Here is an 18,129-nt window from a genome sequence, read left to right on the forward strand (position 1 = left end):
ATGAAAGTGATAGCAGATATGGCTGTCAGGTAGGGACTGAACTTTAATCTATATGCGGACCAAGTTATAAATTTCATTACTGAATGATGAACAGCACCTGCTAGGCTTGAGGCTCTGAAAAGTTAGAAAGGAAGGGGACATGTCACTCAGGTTATTGGTACTGACATCAAAGGCTTTTCGCTTTCTGATCACCTTTATAAATACAGCCTTAATGAGCAGTGGGCTCCGTTTCCTTCATAGGGCAAATTTTTTTTTTCAAAATTAGAAACATCATTGTAGTAGTTGTGATTTTAAATTCTAGGACAGGCCAAGGGTCACAGAGATTTCAGAAAAAAATGCCTTTTAAGGTTGAAGAGGCTTTGCATATGTGCAGCAGATTATTGCAGTGGTTTAGGATTACCTGTGCACCTGAGTATTTTGCTGATTAAACCACACAATTCTACTGCTGATAAATAAAATTCTTGGTTAATATCTATTTCCAATATTATTACATTTTCTTTAGTAAAATCATGCTGGATTTTTTTTTTTTTTTTTTTTTTTTTTTTTTTTTTTCATTAACTCCACCATATAGCAAGAAAGCATGATAATGGAAATAAGCATGTTACTCCTTGTTGTCTTTGCTTACATGTTTGATGGTGCCCCAGGGGCTACAGTGATACCATATCTTACTTCCATTTTTAAGCATCAAATAATGTGGTCAGATTCTTACACTGGGAAAATAATATGTTCTCTGTCCAGCTTCTGTTGTGGGGGCTGATGGTCTGAAAATCAGTCCAACACATCTTTGAAAAAAAATGCCTTTTTCTGGATAATGAGTGGTTGCAATTGATTGCCACATAAGTTAAAACTCATTTACATTAAGGGTGCAGTGAAGATGTAGCATTTTGTTTTATGTTTGTGTATGATGTTATCTGATTATCTACCAACAATGTTGTTATTCATTATGCTGATCACTCAAATGAAACCAACCCTCATTTAACACTAAGATAAGATATAAAATGAAAAAATCTATTAAAGTTCATCTTTCAATAGAAGCTGGATTTCAGAAAAGAGAACATCCTGTTGTTCTGATGTTATTTAGTTCAGATGTTATTTAGTAACAGAAGGAAAACTTCCAGAAGTTAACTTTTTAAGCTCCTTGAAAACAAGTTTAATCAAGTTAAACAAAAAATCTAAATATTTATTTAGTTGGCAAGAATGACTTTTGGAATTACATTTTTTGTTATTAAGAAAATCATCATCTCAACGTACCAATTACTACATAATTTAAAGAAAATGGACATGTTTCTTAGAGAAACACAATGTTAAGTGTTACTTTATCTGTAGGAATTAACTGGTAGACAATGATGGAGTTATGTTACTCTATCTGAGGATTTGGCTCCATTTTGAAGCTGGCTCTTTGGCTGTTCTTGTTTGATTGTCGCAGCAGCCACTTCTCTGCTGACTGCTCCAATATTTGCCTTTCTATTCCTTGGTGTTTCAACATCTTTCCCCTTCTGCATCTGTTTTGATTTTTTTGTTACTACAATGGTGTTTAAATTAAATAAATTTTCCAGCGGTATTCTCTTCTTCCTATTCTTTTTATCTGTTTCACACTATCCCAGTAATTTCTTCTTCCTCATAGTTAGCCTTTTGCTAAGCTTTGCTTTGGTGTTAGATTGCTGAAATTCTCCTCTTTATCTTCCTGTTCACTAAGCCCTTGTAATCCTCTACCCTATCCAGAATTCAGCTGCAGTAACAAGCAAGCAGATTCTCATTACACACACTTCAGCTCCTTAAAATGGCCTTTTTTGTTGCATTAGAACATGCATAACCTCAGAGTGCTTTATTGTGTGGCTTCCTGCAATAACATGCTTCCTGTTTCCTAAGATCATGATGCAATGCTTATAGAGTGGCATTATATCCTCCAGATATGCAGTTTCCTATTCTAGAACCATTTTGAGTTGCAGTGTAGACTTCAGGCCTACAATGCTCAGATGGTAAGTTTAAATGAGATGAGCTTCATTGCAATGGTAAGGATTTGGGGATAGGCAGGAATATGCACATAGTTGTGAGCATTTCAGAATTGTAGTCAATGTGAGCAACAAAGCAAAGCAGTAATGCACTGAAGGAGGAGAATGGAGAACAGTGTCCAAATGTATTATAGTAATACAACCAATGGTATGTTCTCAACAGGAACAAAAATAATAGAAACAAACAGGGCTATTATTCAGTTCCTGTGGTAAAGTTCAGAAAGCATATAGTGGAAACCAAGAAGGATCAGATAGACAGGTCAGAGCCATGGAAAATATTCCAATCTGATAGAGACTGAAGAGACTGCCATTGTTTGCTTTGAAGAGGAGATAAGAAGAGATAAGATAAAGGCACAGAAAATAATTACAAATATAAAGAAAGAAAAAAAACAGTGTAAGTCTCCTTATCCTGTAGTATAAGAAGACATTTGGGAGGTACCTGTATGTGGAATCAGTTGTTGAAACACAGCCATCCAATTTTATTTTCAGCTCTTTAGGATATGAAGAATATCTGCATGGAGGTTAGAGGTATAACATAGATCTTACAAGAGATTTTCATGCTTCAGTTAGCAACTGAAGGTCAGAAAAGACAATCCATTGAATAAGAAATTATACCAGATGCCCAAGTCTATTTAATCAAACTAAAAAAAAATAAAATAAATAAATACAAAACCACAGGTAGCTTTGAGGACTTCTGTTTGAGTCTATTCATTTATGTATCTCTTAGTTTAGCAAATATGCTGGATGTTCTCTTCTAGCTGGACCAGGACCATATCACAGTCATGTTCTACAAATGCAAGCAAGAATACTTCTTGTGTCTGGCTGATCTAAATTCAAACAAGAGAGACTGAAACTTGAAGATAAAACAGTATGAGGATACAGAAAGAATTTAGTTTATAAATTGGACATCTTAAGTCATCTGATATTTTTGAGTATCATGTTTGGTCTTCACCTCCCTCTCCAAGGGGGCAAGAGCCTTTTATGTATCCTGTATCATAGATATCACTACGTCAGTAACAAAAGAAATCTCAAAACCATATACTAAATGCCTTTGACTAAACATCTGATTAAACACATAGATCTCCACTGACTGTAATGGGAACTCAGACATTTAGATTATCTGCAGAACCCTACATCGCAGAAAATAGTTTCTAGCATTTCTCTGTGAAGCATTTTGCATTGCTGTTTCTGTGTGCCTACTCTATATTCTATAAAAATCTTCTTGTCTGAATACTAGTTGATAAAGCATGATTGTAGTGGTCTTAGAAAATAAACTTAAAAGATTAAATTATGTTCTCAAAATAAAATTTGCTCTCACCAGACTTGTATTGATAGTCCTAGTATCTGAAGTGAAATAATTTCTGATGCACCCAAGTCAGAGTGTAAAACATAGAGTGAGAAAGAATATAGAATGTGGAATCATGCTCTTTGTTGATGGATGATAGAGTTTGAAATGGTTATAGCTGAGAATGTAAAACTTCTCCAGTTCTTTGAAATGGCAGTTGTGCTTAGAAGTTCAGATGTAAGAATTTTTATTATGCAGTTTCATGGTATTAATATCAAACCTAATGCTGAATTTCAGTTATCTGAGATTTATCTTGGGAAAGTGAAAATTTCCCATGATTTTAAACTTTGGTAAAAATTACTCTGAAATGACATTACATATAGGTTTAACGTTTCCATCTCAGCTTTTAGCTAAGCCTGTGCTGGAACCTTTCTGCCTTTAATCACTACTGATGGACATTTAATTCAGCCATAGCACAGAAGTAGAGTTAGATTGAAGCACCAAATGGTCAGCAGTGAAATAGACCACAAACAAGCTATTTGGGATGGGAGTTTTCCCCTGTTTAAAATTAGAGTCCAGAAAGAGAAGACAATAATGGGGCTCTGAATGAAAGAATAAATATTAAAAAAAAAAAAAAAGAACATAAGGGAAAGAAATCTAAGGATGGAATCAAGAAGTTGGGTAAGTGATTGGGCTGCTCAAGTATTTACACACGAGATGCCCAGAAATGTAGACAGTAACTATCACAAAGATAAAACAAGAGACCCGTCAGTACAGAAAGACTTATTTGAAAAACAAATTTGCTGTAGTGAAGAACAAGAAAGAGATAAAGACAGAAAATGCCTGCAAAAGAAGAACATAAAGGAAACTAGCACTACGGTAAAAGGGTGATGAGGACAACTAGGTTTATTTATATTTAAAAATGACATGGACCAAAGATTACTTTCTGGCTCTAAGGCCAAGTGGCATGGTACAGTCTGTGCCCATCAAGTTAAATTCTTTCATATCACCAAACAGGGTGCTCACATGCAGTATCCTGACTTGAGGTAAGTTTCAAATGGTGCCCAGGCATTATTTGGGATAGTGCTTCTTAGGTTGGGATAAAAGTGGGTCATGGACTCTAATTATTAGATGTAAGAAAAAGTAAGGCCCAATTACCATGGTTCTTTTTAGATTACTAGTGTAGGTGTAGTCTCAGAGAGTAGAGTCCAAGGAGACATGAAGATAATATACGAAGAACTGCAAGATTAATTGTAATGCCATGACCTGAGGACAGAAGACAAACAGGAAGTAAAAACATGTAAGGATAAACCCTGAGAAGTAAGGATATGAAATGTGAATGAATAAATCTGAAGAAGAAGCCTGAAGAACTGTTCACTGTAAGCTATGCTGGAAAGCAACAATTCTGTTGGTTTCATACTGGAACAGGTCTAGATTGTCAGTTTGGGGAAAACATTCAAGGAAGTGGTATTATTTCCAGTGACTCTTCCAGTGGAATTTCAGAGATTTTTTTTTTTTTTTTTTTCCAAAGGAGAAGGGTATAAAACTGACAAGGGAAGGAAAATAGGTAGACTGTTGATTTGTATTTCTAGGAAAATGAGAAATGTTCAGCCACTGACAAGCATTTATGAAAAGAGAATTGTTTCTAGGGAACACTGAAAAATCAAATGAAGAGCATGATGCAGGAAGAATGCAATTTCTTTACCACAATGCCACTTTGGAATTTCCATATTAAACAAGGGGAAAAAACTTGTAAGGGAGAACTCAAACCTAACTGAATTAATAACCTTGTCAGAAAATACTATTAAAATAAGCAGAGTATTACAGATGAATAAGAAAAAGGAGCAGATCAACAAAGAAGTTAGATCTTGGAAGTGTTAAGGGAGAACTTAAAACTCCAGAGGGAAAGTACAACTGCTGTAAAAGAAAGCAAGCAAAGGAAAGATGGGAAAAAAGGAGTTGAAAGACATTGTTAAACTTAGTCTGAAAATTAAATTGACATCAACCTCAATTCTCTGTAACATATCTTGGGACACATGCAGGAACAGAATTGGAGATGTCGATGGAACTTTCTAGTGATGAAGGGAGGTACTTCACCAGTGACTGTGCCATCAAAGTTAGTGAGCTATTGAGCAAAAAGAGCACAGTTAAAAATCTGAGCAAATCCGAGTATGTCTTTCTGTGGATGTAGCCCATAGACAACAAAGAGATTAGAAGATCACAAGGGAAGGAACTAAACGAAATGAAAAGTAAGTACATTTAAGAACAGAAAGGTTGAACTGCTGCTTTAAGCTAGAAACTTGTATACCAAGAAAAAAAAAAAAAAAAAAAAAAAAAAAAAAGGGAAGGATTTACATATATTTTACATATTTTTATGTGCAGGAAAACCACGAGTGGTGAGCTGTGGCATGAGTGGAGAGCAGTTGTAATCTTAGGCTCTATCAGTTCTATCTATCTATCTACATTTGTATCGTGATAGGGATATATTACTTATTACCTGCTAGAATATAACAGTAATTCCTGATTATTTTCCCTAGCACTACTGGAATTTCATATAGAATACTACAAGCATTTGTTGCCCATATTCAGCAGACATTAATTCAAACTAGACAGGCAAGAAGAACTTTCTGAATCAATACAGAAACAAAAGGTGTTGTTTCAAGAGGGGACAAAGCAGCCTGACACTTCTATCCTAGAGAAATTTGAAAGGACTGTGAATGATCCCTGTAAATCCACTGGAAGAAAGAAAAGCCATGTAAGCTTGAGGATGATGTTGTCATGGGCCCAAAATAAAGCTGTCAAAAATCTAGGCTGAAGACTGGAAATTATGCATTAGAATATAAGCCTTTGCAGAGGAATGGTGATATCCTAGGGGACAAAACCAAACAGATTTAGAGCCTAGTTTAATACATTTATGACTAGCATAACAAAACACAGTTGCTTGTGGTAGCACATAGGACTGTGATCCTAAGGATTTAGATAGTCCTTTCCAGCTTTATGCTCCAGAAATGTGGGCAGCTGTGCAGAAATGAATTAAAAGAATGATGGAAATATACAGTGGTTACTTCTTTGATGAGATCAGTAGCTTAAATCTGCAGTGTTCTTACAGAAAGACCTTTCTGTTTGTGGACATTTGCACCTGAAGTTAAACATTACCCTGAAAGGTGAAGCCCCTCATTGCAACATCAGAGAGTATTTTTCCTCAAACACTAACAGGTTTCTAAAAAGCACAAAGACAAGAAATCCCTCTGAAAACATACCCTAAAATTTCAGGAATGTTGTATCTAAAATAAGAATTGTGTCTACTGTCAAAGGCTGACAACTACACAGAAAAGCATAGATTAAACAGTTATGATACTGGAATACTCAGGTCCATTTTTTTTTTTTTTTTTTCTTATTGAATGCAATTAATGCAGAGGATGGAAGACAAAAAACAGGATTTTCAAAGGCTCCAAGAACAGTTTATCAATGGAAATTAGGTGCCTAAGGGCTGTTATGCCTCTGCATATAGATTTCATCATCTCTGTAATTAATGATGTACAAAAGTCCACCACTATATGTGAACGTGCATGCACAGTAAGTTTGGCTTGGTGTTCAGAGGGAACCTCCTGTGTTCCCAGTTTGTGCCTCTTGTCCTGGCACAGGGCACCACTCAAAAGAGCCTGGCTCCATCTTCTTTCAGATATTAATATATGCTGATGAGATCCCCCTCCTCTTCTCTAGGCTTAAGAATCCCAGCTTTCTCAGCCTTTCCTCCTGAGAGATGCTCCAGTCCCTTCATCACCTTCACAGCCCTGTGTTGGACCCTGTCCATGTCTCTCTAGTACTGGGGAGCCCAGAACTGGACACGGCATTCCAGGTGTGGTCTCACCAGTGCTGAATAGAGTGTAAGGATCACGTTTCTTAACCTGCTGGTGATACTTTCTCTACTGCAGCCAAGAATACTGTTAACCTTTTTAGTGACAAGGGCACATTGCTGATTCATGCCCTCCTCCCCTGATCGATTCTTTCCCTTATATTCTTAATAGGTCAAATATTCCCTTATAATCTATAATAGGTCAAATTTTGGCTTTACTAAAGAAATTTGCCTCATTGCACTTCAGATAAAATTCATATACAAAAAAATCCACATAATGCAAAAAACATTAAATCAGACCAATTTTTCCACAATAACTGGAACCGATAGGAGGCATTGGCTTTCAATGAGGCATCTAGTTCACTGTGACATCTATCTGATAAATAATCTATCTGATAAACTCAAGCTACTCAGCCTGCTTCCAAGAAATTTGTCTACATAAAAGACCAATTTTATTAAAAAACACGTAGTATTAATTGATACAGAGGAACGAAGTTTAAAATAATTTCCTCTAAACTATGCAATAAGTCCTGAAGTAAGATGGACAGGCCTTAAGGACAGCCTTTCCTCAGATATAGATTTCAAAACCCTACAAAGCCAACTGTGGATCATCTCAATGTTCTTTAGCAGAAAGGATAACCACATCTTTTGATGGTCACATCCTCCTGACAGGTACCATTTCACCCTTTGTTGGCTTTTCTCACAAAATGCTTGCTTTTTTTTTTTTTTTCCTACAATGGGGATATTTATTGAAAAAATTTAGATCACAGTTTATTAGAATATATACCATTCTGTGGCAAGAAAGCAATTATTAGGAATAGGAGGCATTTCAATAAACTGCTGACTGACAGAAAAACTGATCAAGCATTCTCTAAACTTTAATTTACTTTCTATTGTAATTCAGGCAATGTGATGGCCATACAAAGCATTTCATAAAGCAGTTAATGTTATAAATTAATATTGACACTTCATTAGTAGAATGTAGCAACCGTTATCTGTGGGGATAATCTATCAAACTGCACTTACGCTGTCATTAGCCATGACAATTCTTACGAATAATTTAAAGATTTATTTTCATTGGCTTACAGTTACCTACTTATGCCAGTCGAGGAATGATTTCCAAGTGATGGGAAAGGGACACCATGTACATTGTGTTTCCTTACTACAGTCATAAATTCAACAGTGAAAAACTCATGATGTCATGAACATAGTCAAAAGAGGGCGGTTCTTGGTTATATATTTATTGTTGTTTGATACAGACAGAGTAATAAAAGTTAATGATGGAAAAGATCTGAGCCAAGCTTTAGAAATATGGTAATAATTACAATGAAGCTGCTAACTATGCTAAATACGACTGCATATTTAACCAATTAAAATGAACATCAGGGTAATTTTTTTCAGAATCTAGTAGCCTCCATTAAATGTTAAAAAGTTGATTAAAAAGTTAGCTGCTATAAAATCAAGCTACTTGTTTCAAAGGCTAAATACAAACCTGGAAGCTTAATGTTTTTAAAGCATTTGGCCTCATTAGATTAACAAATTATTGCAGAATTACAAATGCAGTGCTACCTTTCATTCTTCTTTGTGGTGGATTTTTAAAGGCATTAGAGAAGTGCTTTGTGTTCACTATTGTATTTGGAAAACTGCAGTGTAAATTAGTTCTCAGAGTTCTTGGCCACAATGCTGACACTTCCACAAGTATACTAGATTGCTTAAAGGTAATAATTCTTGACATACCATTACACTGCAGACTTCAGCATGACCTGTGTTTAACTGGGAATTTGTGTGAAACCCTGGACAGAGCACAGGCTCAGAACAATTGCTTCTGGGACAGAGTAGTAGCTGTTTCACTGGAATATCTCCAAGAACATACACAGTGCCATCATAAATGCTTTGTCTTCGAATATGGATATTTCAGTACACATTAAGAAAATGTACACATTACAGCATTTCTGCATTGGTAAAGCTCCTAAAATAATAATTTTTGTAGTGTCTTGTTACAATTGCAGTACCAATTTTGTTTTTTAATGGTAAATAAAGGGAAAGGCAATTTTAGCTTTGTTATGAGACAGACAATTCACATTCAAAGTTGTACCCATAGACTGAATATACTGCAATAAATACAAAGTGAAACTGGCTAACTTGTTCATGTCTGCAGTTGTGAAAACAACAAAGCTGACGGAAAGCAGCAAAAGCCACCTGAAAAGTTGGGTGAATTCTTGAGCAGTGAAGCTTCATAAAGCTCTGCCCTGCTCTGTTTCTGTTTGAGAGCAGAATGCCTGCCTGTTACCAAATTCAGGTTGCATTGCAGTCCTTTCTATAAAGGCATATGCCAAGCTGAGCTCAGGGCAGCTGAGGAAGGGGTCAAGGAGCAAAGTGCATGGGACAAAAAGAAGAAAGATCAAAGTAAAGAAACTTAGCATAAACCTGTTAACCTAACAGATAATGAAGGCATTAAAAAAGAAGGAACTAAATAAGTAATACTTTGATATGAGGGAGTTTGCCAGGATGTCGTGATTGACAGAATCTATTTTCCTAGATAAAAAAGAGACAGACCTGATGGAAAGAACTTCAAGGGTTATCACAACAGACTCCATTACAAGTACCATGGTCTTAATCACTGGCTGCAGTTTATGGCAGGACCAACATGTTCCATGAAAGCAGACAAGGATGTTTTGTGTTCTAGAAACACTGGATAATTAAATGTCTTATTATGGTTCTTTCTCTACACATTTCTGTCACTGTACAAATGCATTTCAAGCATTATTGAAGTCTCTGGACACCGTTGTCTTTCTGAACTACAGGGCTGTAATTTGACAAAAGCACAGAAGCATAACTTGACATGAACAAATCAAAGCCAACAAATGTGGCCACTGCTTCCTTGGTGATTCTTTGATGGTAGCCCAGCTGAAGACAGCAGATTATTTGTTTCTGGAGCTGAGAAGTAAGTAAACAGTAGTTTGAGGAAAAGGATATTCAGCATTTTTAAAAAACAGAGTAGGTAAAAAAAAAATAAATGAAATCAGTCAAGATTATAGACTATCTTTTAAAAGGAGAAGGAGGACTGCACTAGGCATACAGTGAAATAACCTGACATGGAAACAAAGTTTTATTTATTAAATTCAGTAAATCCTATGGAAGATTTTCTTACCAAGCCTCTTCTCTTGGGATAAGACTTAAAATCTATGTTGTATCAAAATTCCGGTTTTAAAAAATATTATTATTATTTTTAAATTATTCTCTCAATTTTGAAGTATATGTTTTAAGTTACCTCAGTGCCATATGTCCTTGCAGTCTTCTGGTTAGCAATAAAAATACATCTCCCGGGAGCTCCAAATACATTCAGAGTTCATCCACTGGCAACTATTTACTGACAGAAGAGCCCCATTATGCACTTTATGGCCTAAGAAAATGTTGAATTTTCAGAACTTCATATAAAGAAAACAAAGATTCTCATTTTCAAATGTCTCTCTTCCCCATGATGAAAATGCAAAATAGAACAGGTACAAAAGAAATGTGTAAATGAAGAATTTCTTCTCTTGATTTACCTCTTCAGGCAACATTTTAATGATATTTAGTCACCTACTGTTATGGATTCAAAGTGGGATTAATTTCACCTAACTTTGAATATCTATAATCTTAAACTGGCTTTGCAGATTCACTTGACCAAACACAACTAACACCAATACTTGTATTTTAGTTAGAACCTAGGTTTCTCCCATAAATAATGGGAGAAAAAAGGTACATCCAGGCACAAATCATCTCCTAAAGTTAAATGCAAACCAGTGGAAGTGAGTTGAGCTAAACATGCCTAGTTCTTTTCACTGAATATAAAGGTAGCTTAGACAGCTCATTCAGATTTTAATGCTAAACACTAAATATATATTAGATGAGCTCTCCCAAATCCCAAAGAATAAAGATATTTTAGAAAATATCAGAAGGTGCTTATTTTCTCATTTTGATGTCTAAGAATGTTTACAGTATATCCTTTAGGAGACTTAGATCTTGCTGAAATTAAACAAGACTTTAAATGCCTTAATTACCTACAAGTCACTTCACCTACCTTTGTGCATCTATAGTAGTCTAACTTTGATGAGTTACTTAAAAATGATGCATAACGATTATGTGATTATGTTTACAAAAACTCAGCTCAATTTCACCCTCTGGATGTTGAATGTTCTAAACTTTTATTATTCCTCATCTTTATGAGAAAAGCTATGGAAGATGAGATCAAACTTCAGTTCTGTATATATCTAAGTTGTTTTTGTATATGCTTTCTATGTTTATATCACAATTCACAGTTCTTTCTAAACCAAGAATTAAACATTTACTACTTGGGAGCCAGAAAAAAAAAAAATATATATATATATATATATTTAATATATATATATAACTTGTCTTTTATAGTCTGAAATAGGATCCTTTATCCGTGCATTAAGGAAAGCAATATAAAGGAAATTACACTGCTTGTAACAACAATAATGAATTCACTGTAAACAACTATTCTGTTCACATGTGAAGTTTCCAGCTCTTAACATAAGTTATAACACATAGGATGTCAGCACTTGCATGTATTTTATACATACACTATAGAAATGAGCGCTGCTCCAAGCTTAGTGTCATGAGTAGACGTGAATTTAAGATTGTAGTCTTCTGTAGAGGTAGTCTTACATGTATGATATGTCTTAGGATTGTACGAACTGGAAAAAATAGTTTCCTTAAACTAAAATTCAAGTATTCATGAATTCAAATAAATGTTTTTACTGAGTACTTCCCTCCTAGACTTGCAAATGCTTTCAGTAGAAGACAAGTCATTGGAAATGATTAGACAAAAGGTGATTGCTTCACAGGCTTATCAGACCTCCGTTATAAGGTTGTTGCTGCAACCCCTGGTTAGGGTCACCAGTCCTTCAAAGATAGGATTAAAACAAACAAACACAAAAACAAAACAAAAAAAAACAACAAACAAATAAACAAAAAACACAGAAAGAAACAACTCATATAAAAGACCTTTTCTCTTTTCCATCTCTGTCTCTTTCAAGACATAAAGAATCTTTTCTGTTTCCCTTACAGGCAGGAAGAATGATTTCCAGACTCCTCTTCGGTAAGACACTTAAAAGTAACATGCAAACTCAAGTATTATATAAGAGAATTTTGTCATTTCTATCAAGTTAATTAGTGGAGGTGTTCCTTTGCAGTACAGACAAAATGAACAGACAGCTACACTCAGCCAGTTCAGTGCCTACAGAAAAGATGTCTAAATACTAACTCAAACCTACAAAACACATATTACTCATTTCAATAAAGGAAACAGTCAGTAATGTGACACATATCTAACAAACATATATAAATTCCAACTGACTTGCAGAGACAGCTATAAAATGGAAAGCAAATTCATTAAAATCTTCATGTTTCTTCATGTTTTGAAATTATAGTTTCAAAAATTCCTGATACTTTCATCTGCATTCTGTTAACTTCAGTTGTTATTTTTCACTTTCTCTTGGAAAAAAAGTGGAATAAGGATTATATAAAAAGAATTCATCTCTCACTTGCTTAAAACATTAGAAAATAGCTCATAATCACTATAGAGTCCTGTGCCATAGCACATATAGCACCACTCTGCCACTTTTTCTTTATTAATTATTTCCTTTTGAATAGCAATCGGTGAACCCAGATGTCTGAAAGTGAGAAATCCTAGCTGTGGCATCTGGATCCTTTACAGATTCCAAAAGTAAGTCCACTATTGGCATTTAAACAGAATCACACTCTGTTTAAGTATTTATACTGCCTTTGGCTTGCTGTATTATTGTGCATTTATTAATAAGCCCGTGTGCTTACATTTTGACTTGAGAAAACTCTGTGCACTTTGGAAGAAATCCTATCCACATTGAAGTCAATGGGAGAATTGCCATCAACTACAAGAGCGTTAGGATTTCACCCTTTTGAGTTTTTGTTCACAAAGAGAAGCTCTTCAAAAATCTTTAGTCCTGTAAGCCTTCATTACTCATCCATTAAAAAAAAAAATCTAGGGGAAGAGGTTAAGGTAAAAATAAAAATAATAATAATGTAAAAAAAAATAAAGGTGGGTCTGGCTTTATATTGTCAACAATCTCATAGATCTTCAAGTTGGACTGGCTCTGGCACAGAACATGCTAGGACTAAGACTCTCAAATTACTCACAGAATACATGACAGCATGTAAAGGCTACTGAAATATAAAGATTTTGGCCCAAAGTTACATTCAGGGTCTATTGGGTTCACAGCTCTGCCTGATCTCTTTTGCTAAAAGCAGTCATGTACCATGTTGCCATGAACCCTTCCAGTGGTGTGTTTGCATTTCTGCTCCCTCCAACAGTATGTTGAAGCCACTAAGATTTATAGATAAGATGCAGCATAAAACAAACAAACAAACAAACAAAAAGCTACTCCAAAGTTGGATCTTTCAGACTGAGATTCATCACATATTTTGTAAGTTTCTAAAAGCCTTTCACAAAAGCAGAAAAATTTTACTAGAAAACCCTCCACAGATCTAAGAAGAATTTCTCATGAACAAGTTCTAAAAAAAAAAAAAAAAAAGTGAAAATATTTAGAAAATTGAGCTCTTTAAACCTTCAATTTCTCAAAAAAAGGGGGACTAAAAAGTGCTGGGAAGACCACTGTGTACTTTTCAGTGTCCTGGTTATTCTGCCAAAGAAATCTAGGGCAAATTTATTTTAGTTAAACATTTATTTGGTGACCACTGTTTCTACAATGATTATTTTGCTATCCTCACCAGTAACCCTTTGTTTCTCTGAATGCAAGCACGAGTCACAATATTAGTTTACAAAGAGGTGTATGGTAGTGTTGTTTCTTAAATTGCAGAACTATTTTTGATGGTTCAAAATCTTGGGTTTTGCAGCTCAGTATAATTTAAGCCATGAACCATTCTTCCTGCTACTCTATAGTGAATTATAAAACATATCAATCCCCGTTACCGTAAAGAAAAGAGGTAATAACATGTAAGGTAAGTGGCTATATTTTTTTTTCTCATGGTTGAATGACCTTTTTTTTTTTTTTTTTTCTTCTCATGGTTGAATGCTTATCCACTAGGAACAGACTAAAGGCTTAGTCAAACAGACAAGTTTAGTCAACAGACAACTACCAGAGTAGTTCTCCATGTGCTCACTCCTAGCTTGCAGCAAATGAAACCTAACGTCGGGTTAAGTCCATGTTTCCTTAGGGTTAAGCATATGTATGCTGACAGCTAGATCAGCTTATCTGATATGAAATAAATTATTTCAAAATAAATTAAGCCAGAATAAATTGAGCATATATTTGAGTTGAAGGTTGAACACCAATATTTATTTTCTATTTAATTTTAGTAAGTATAGTATTTGGGGTTTCCAACTAGTCAGAGATTTCCAAAATGGACCAACATGGTTACAATCCTTATGATCCATCTGTACTTCACATCTACTGCTTCTCAAAGCTGTAATGTTTTAGCCATTTCTGACCACCAGTATAGCCCAAAACTCAGTCTATTTGAGATTATTTTAGCTTTCTTTTTCTAAGCTACAGGGTACTTTGATTGCAGAAATATGTCTGATTTTCAAACGTAGTACTTTTGTGGAACTAAACTTTGTCACACATTGACAATAAGCAGCTGAAGACTTCTTTGGTGGCTAATGAGTAAACAAGAAAAAATGAGACTGGGATTATTCAGCCACTTATTCTCAGACCTGAAAAATCTTTCTAGCTTCACCTATACTCAGTAGAAAGATGGGGGTGAATCAAGATATTCTTTCATTAGCAAGTACTGCAGATCAAAAGGAGTGGAACACAGAGCAAAATTATTTATGTTGAGGACCTAATAGCCAGAGTACACACATTTTTGTGGACTTCAGATTAATTTCAATTTGCCCCCAGAGACTGAACATAAACTAGGACTGAATAGCTTACGGTGCATCCCTGCTTTAATTTCATTTGAAATTAGTCCAGTTTGTATTCTTTGAGACAGTCTGAAAATATGAATCAAAGCAGAGTAAGGGTTTGCTTCAGAAGCACATGTTGGATTGAGGCTAAATAATTAATGCAGTTGCATCTTCCGGTCATCTGAAAACATACAATGTTTTTGAGGCTCTCATCTTTCACTGCTGAACATCTGAAAATGGAGACAAAATAGCTAGATAAGGCACCTGAGGTTGGGTAGTATGAGTAACTACCTGCATCTCTACTGTATTCTTATTCCTGTGTCTCTTCCTCATAATAGAAATAGCTAGAATAATAACTTAAAGGTGTGTCTTGTATCTCTTCTTACCCTTGCAACACTGTCAGCTGTCACTGGGTAAGTTTAGCTGCTTCTCTGCTTCCTTGACTCTATTGAGTGATTTGGTTGCTGTTTTTTGTTTTTTGTTTTTTGTTTTTTGTTTTTTGTTTTTTGTTTTTTTTTGCTTTTATTTTGTGAATTTTGGAAAGCACAAGATTTAAAATGTGTCCTCCATCAAAGAACACGTAAGATTCAAGGTAATTTCTCTGAAATGCATTTAAAGCTGATTTTAATTCAAGGAATCAGTATGTTATCACTATTATTATAATTATCACTATTGTTAAAAGACAGTGTTAGCCTGTTAATTACCATTTTAAGGACAGATCTTAGCCTGGTATTCTTTGCTTGTTCAGGACTTCTTATCTAGGTAGGAATTTTAACTGAGCATGAAATGTAGGGCTATGCCCACAGAACAGCTGAGTAGAAGTAAAAATAGGAGGTTCTTCAAATTAACTTAGGTAATTATCTAGTACAAGGGGTGGTGACTGGTTCCCATTGCATTTTTATCTATCAGCTAATGGTTAGAGCAGTCACCTGAAAGCTAAGCAAATCAGATGAAACATGCCTGAACAAAGTAGTCTGGAAACCCTGACTTCCATTTCCTGGACAATTGGTTTAACTCTCTAGACTGCTATACAAAAGTCTGATGCTTACTCCAGCTGTCCAGCTGTTTCAGGTGAAACTATCTGTGACTGCTGTACTGTGTGATGAAATAAATACTGTCCATGTGTGTTAGGGGTGCTGAAAGAGCACTGAATGAATTGGCCTCCCAGAGGAGCTGAAATAGACATGCCTTGTTTGTAAATCATAAACAGTCTTACAGGAGAGACAGGCACTGGAAAGCCAAGGTGGTGATGCTTCAGGGAACATGTAACATTTTCAGCACCACAGTAAGTTTTCAGTAAAATAATAAGCACCCACAAAATCTCAGGTGCCCAAATAAGATTTATATGAAACACTCTGATGAACTTACTTACCTAAAATCCCAACTGCATTGTGCTTCATATGCCTGAAGGTCTTTTTTTTTTTTTTTTTTTTTTTTTTCTCTACCTTGCCCTTTGAGTGCAAATGTATGAAATTCAGGCTTTGTTTTAGTCCAACACACTTCTATGTGCATTGTTTTGCACTACATCCCTATATAATATGTATTTAAAATAACTAGGCTAGTTTGAATTCTGGCAATAATATATATTTCTGAAATCCACACCTGGACTGCTTTTGTAAAGAAAAAAAAAAAAAAAAAAAAAAAGAGTAATTTTCTAATATCTTGCATTTGTTTCTATTCTAAAACAGATGAAAAACAGTGAAAATCATGCCTGACCAATCTGGTGGCATTCTGTGATGGAGTGACTCCATCAGCTGACAATGGATGAGCAACCAATGTCATCTACCTGGACTTCTGTAAGGCCCATATAACATCCAGATCTCCAAATTAGAGAGGTATGGATTTGATGGGCAGATCATTCAATATAAAAGGAGTTGTCTTGAAGGTCGCACCTTCATAGTGGCTCTATGTCCCGGTGGAGGCCGGTGATGAGCAGTGTCCCGCAGGGGCCATTTCCTGGGACCAGTGCTGCTTTATATGTTTATCAGCGACATAGACAATGGGATCGAGTGCACCCTCAGCTAATTTGCAGATGACACCAAGATGAGTGGTGCAGTTGATACAAAAGAAGGAAGGGATGTCATCCAAAGGGACCTGGACAAGCTTGAGAAGAGGGCCCACAGAAACCTAATGAGGTTCAAAAAGACGAAGTACAAGGTACTACACCTGGGTCAGGGCAATTCCAGACTTGAGGACAGACTGGGTGAAGAACTCATTGAGAGCAGCCCCGGGGAGAAGGACTTGGGGGTTCTGGTGGATGAAAAGCTTGACATGAACCAGCAGTGCGTGCTTGCAGCCCAGAAGGCCAACTTCACCCTGGGCTGCATCAGCAGAGGAGTGGCCAGCAGGTAGAGGGAGGTGACTGTCCCCCTCTGCTCTGCCCTTGCGAGGCCCCACTTGGAGCACTGCATCTGGGGGCCTCCAGCACAAGAAGGATGTGGGGCTGTTAGAGAGGGCCCAGGGGAGGGCCACGATCACAGGGTTGGAGCACCTTTCCTGCAAAGAAAGGCTGAGAGAGCTGGGGATATTCAGCCTAAACAAAAGACTCTGGGGTGACCTCATTTCAGCTTTTCAGTACTTAAAAAGGACTTATATAATAGATGAAGAGCAACTTTTTCCAAAATCAGATATTGACAGGATGAGGAGGAATGGTTTTAAACTAGAAGAGATTTAGAGTTAGAAGGAAATTCTTCACATGGAGGGTGGTGAGGCACTGACACAGGTTGCCCAGAGAAGCTGTGGATGCCCCATCCCTGGAGGTGTTCAAGGCCAGGTTGGAGGAGGCCCTGGGAAACCTGATCCAGTGGGTGGCATCCCTGCCCATGGCAAGGGGGTTGGAACTGGATGATCTTTGAGGTCTCTTCCAATCCAAGCTGTTCTCTTATTCTATGATTTTATGAAAATAGATTAAAGCCTAGAGACAGCTTTCCAAAAGCATTTAATTATCTTGTGATGAAAAAACGCACCCAATGTCTTCCATTTATGTCACTAGTTTATGTGATTACATGTATGCCACTTGTACTTAGCTTCCTGGATGCTTTAAGAAATTCTTTTCCAGGCTCGTTCC

The 18,129-nt window shown here is 36.1% G+C and overlaps 1 protein-coding gene across 10 annotated transcripts in view; it reads left to right on the forward strand.

Moving 5' to 3' along the window:
- Window positions 1–13,959: 13,959 nt before the first annotated feature.
- The window catches only part of TDRD15 (tudor domain containing 15), a 210,791-nt gene continuing 206,621 nt past the window's right edge, over window positions 13,960–18,129 (forward strand). For 7 of the 10 annotated variants that reach the window (XR_014317266.1, XR_014317267.1, XR_014317268.1 and 4 more), the window contains exons 1-2: window positions 13,960–14,155; window positions 16,751–16,897. The gene's annotated coding sequence lies outside the window, so the exon portion shown is untranslated. Of the gene's footprint in view, window positions 14,156–15,342; window positions 15,476–16,750; window positions 16,898–18,129 lie in introns of those variants that run through there. The other 3 variants (XM_082757708.1, XM_082757709.1, XM_082757707.1) reach the window with 2 other exon arrangements.

This window comes from Aythya marila (genome assembly GCF_965140915.1).
Source record: "Aythya marila genome assembly, chromosome: 3".
NCBI lineage: Eukaryota > Metazoa > Chordata > Aves > Anseriformes > Anatidae > Aythya > Aythya marila.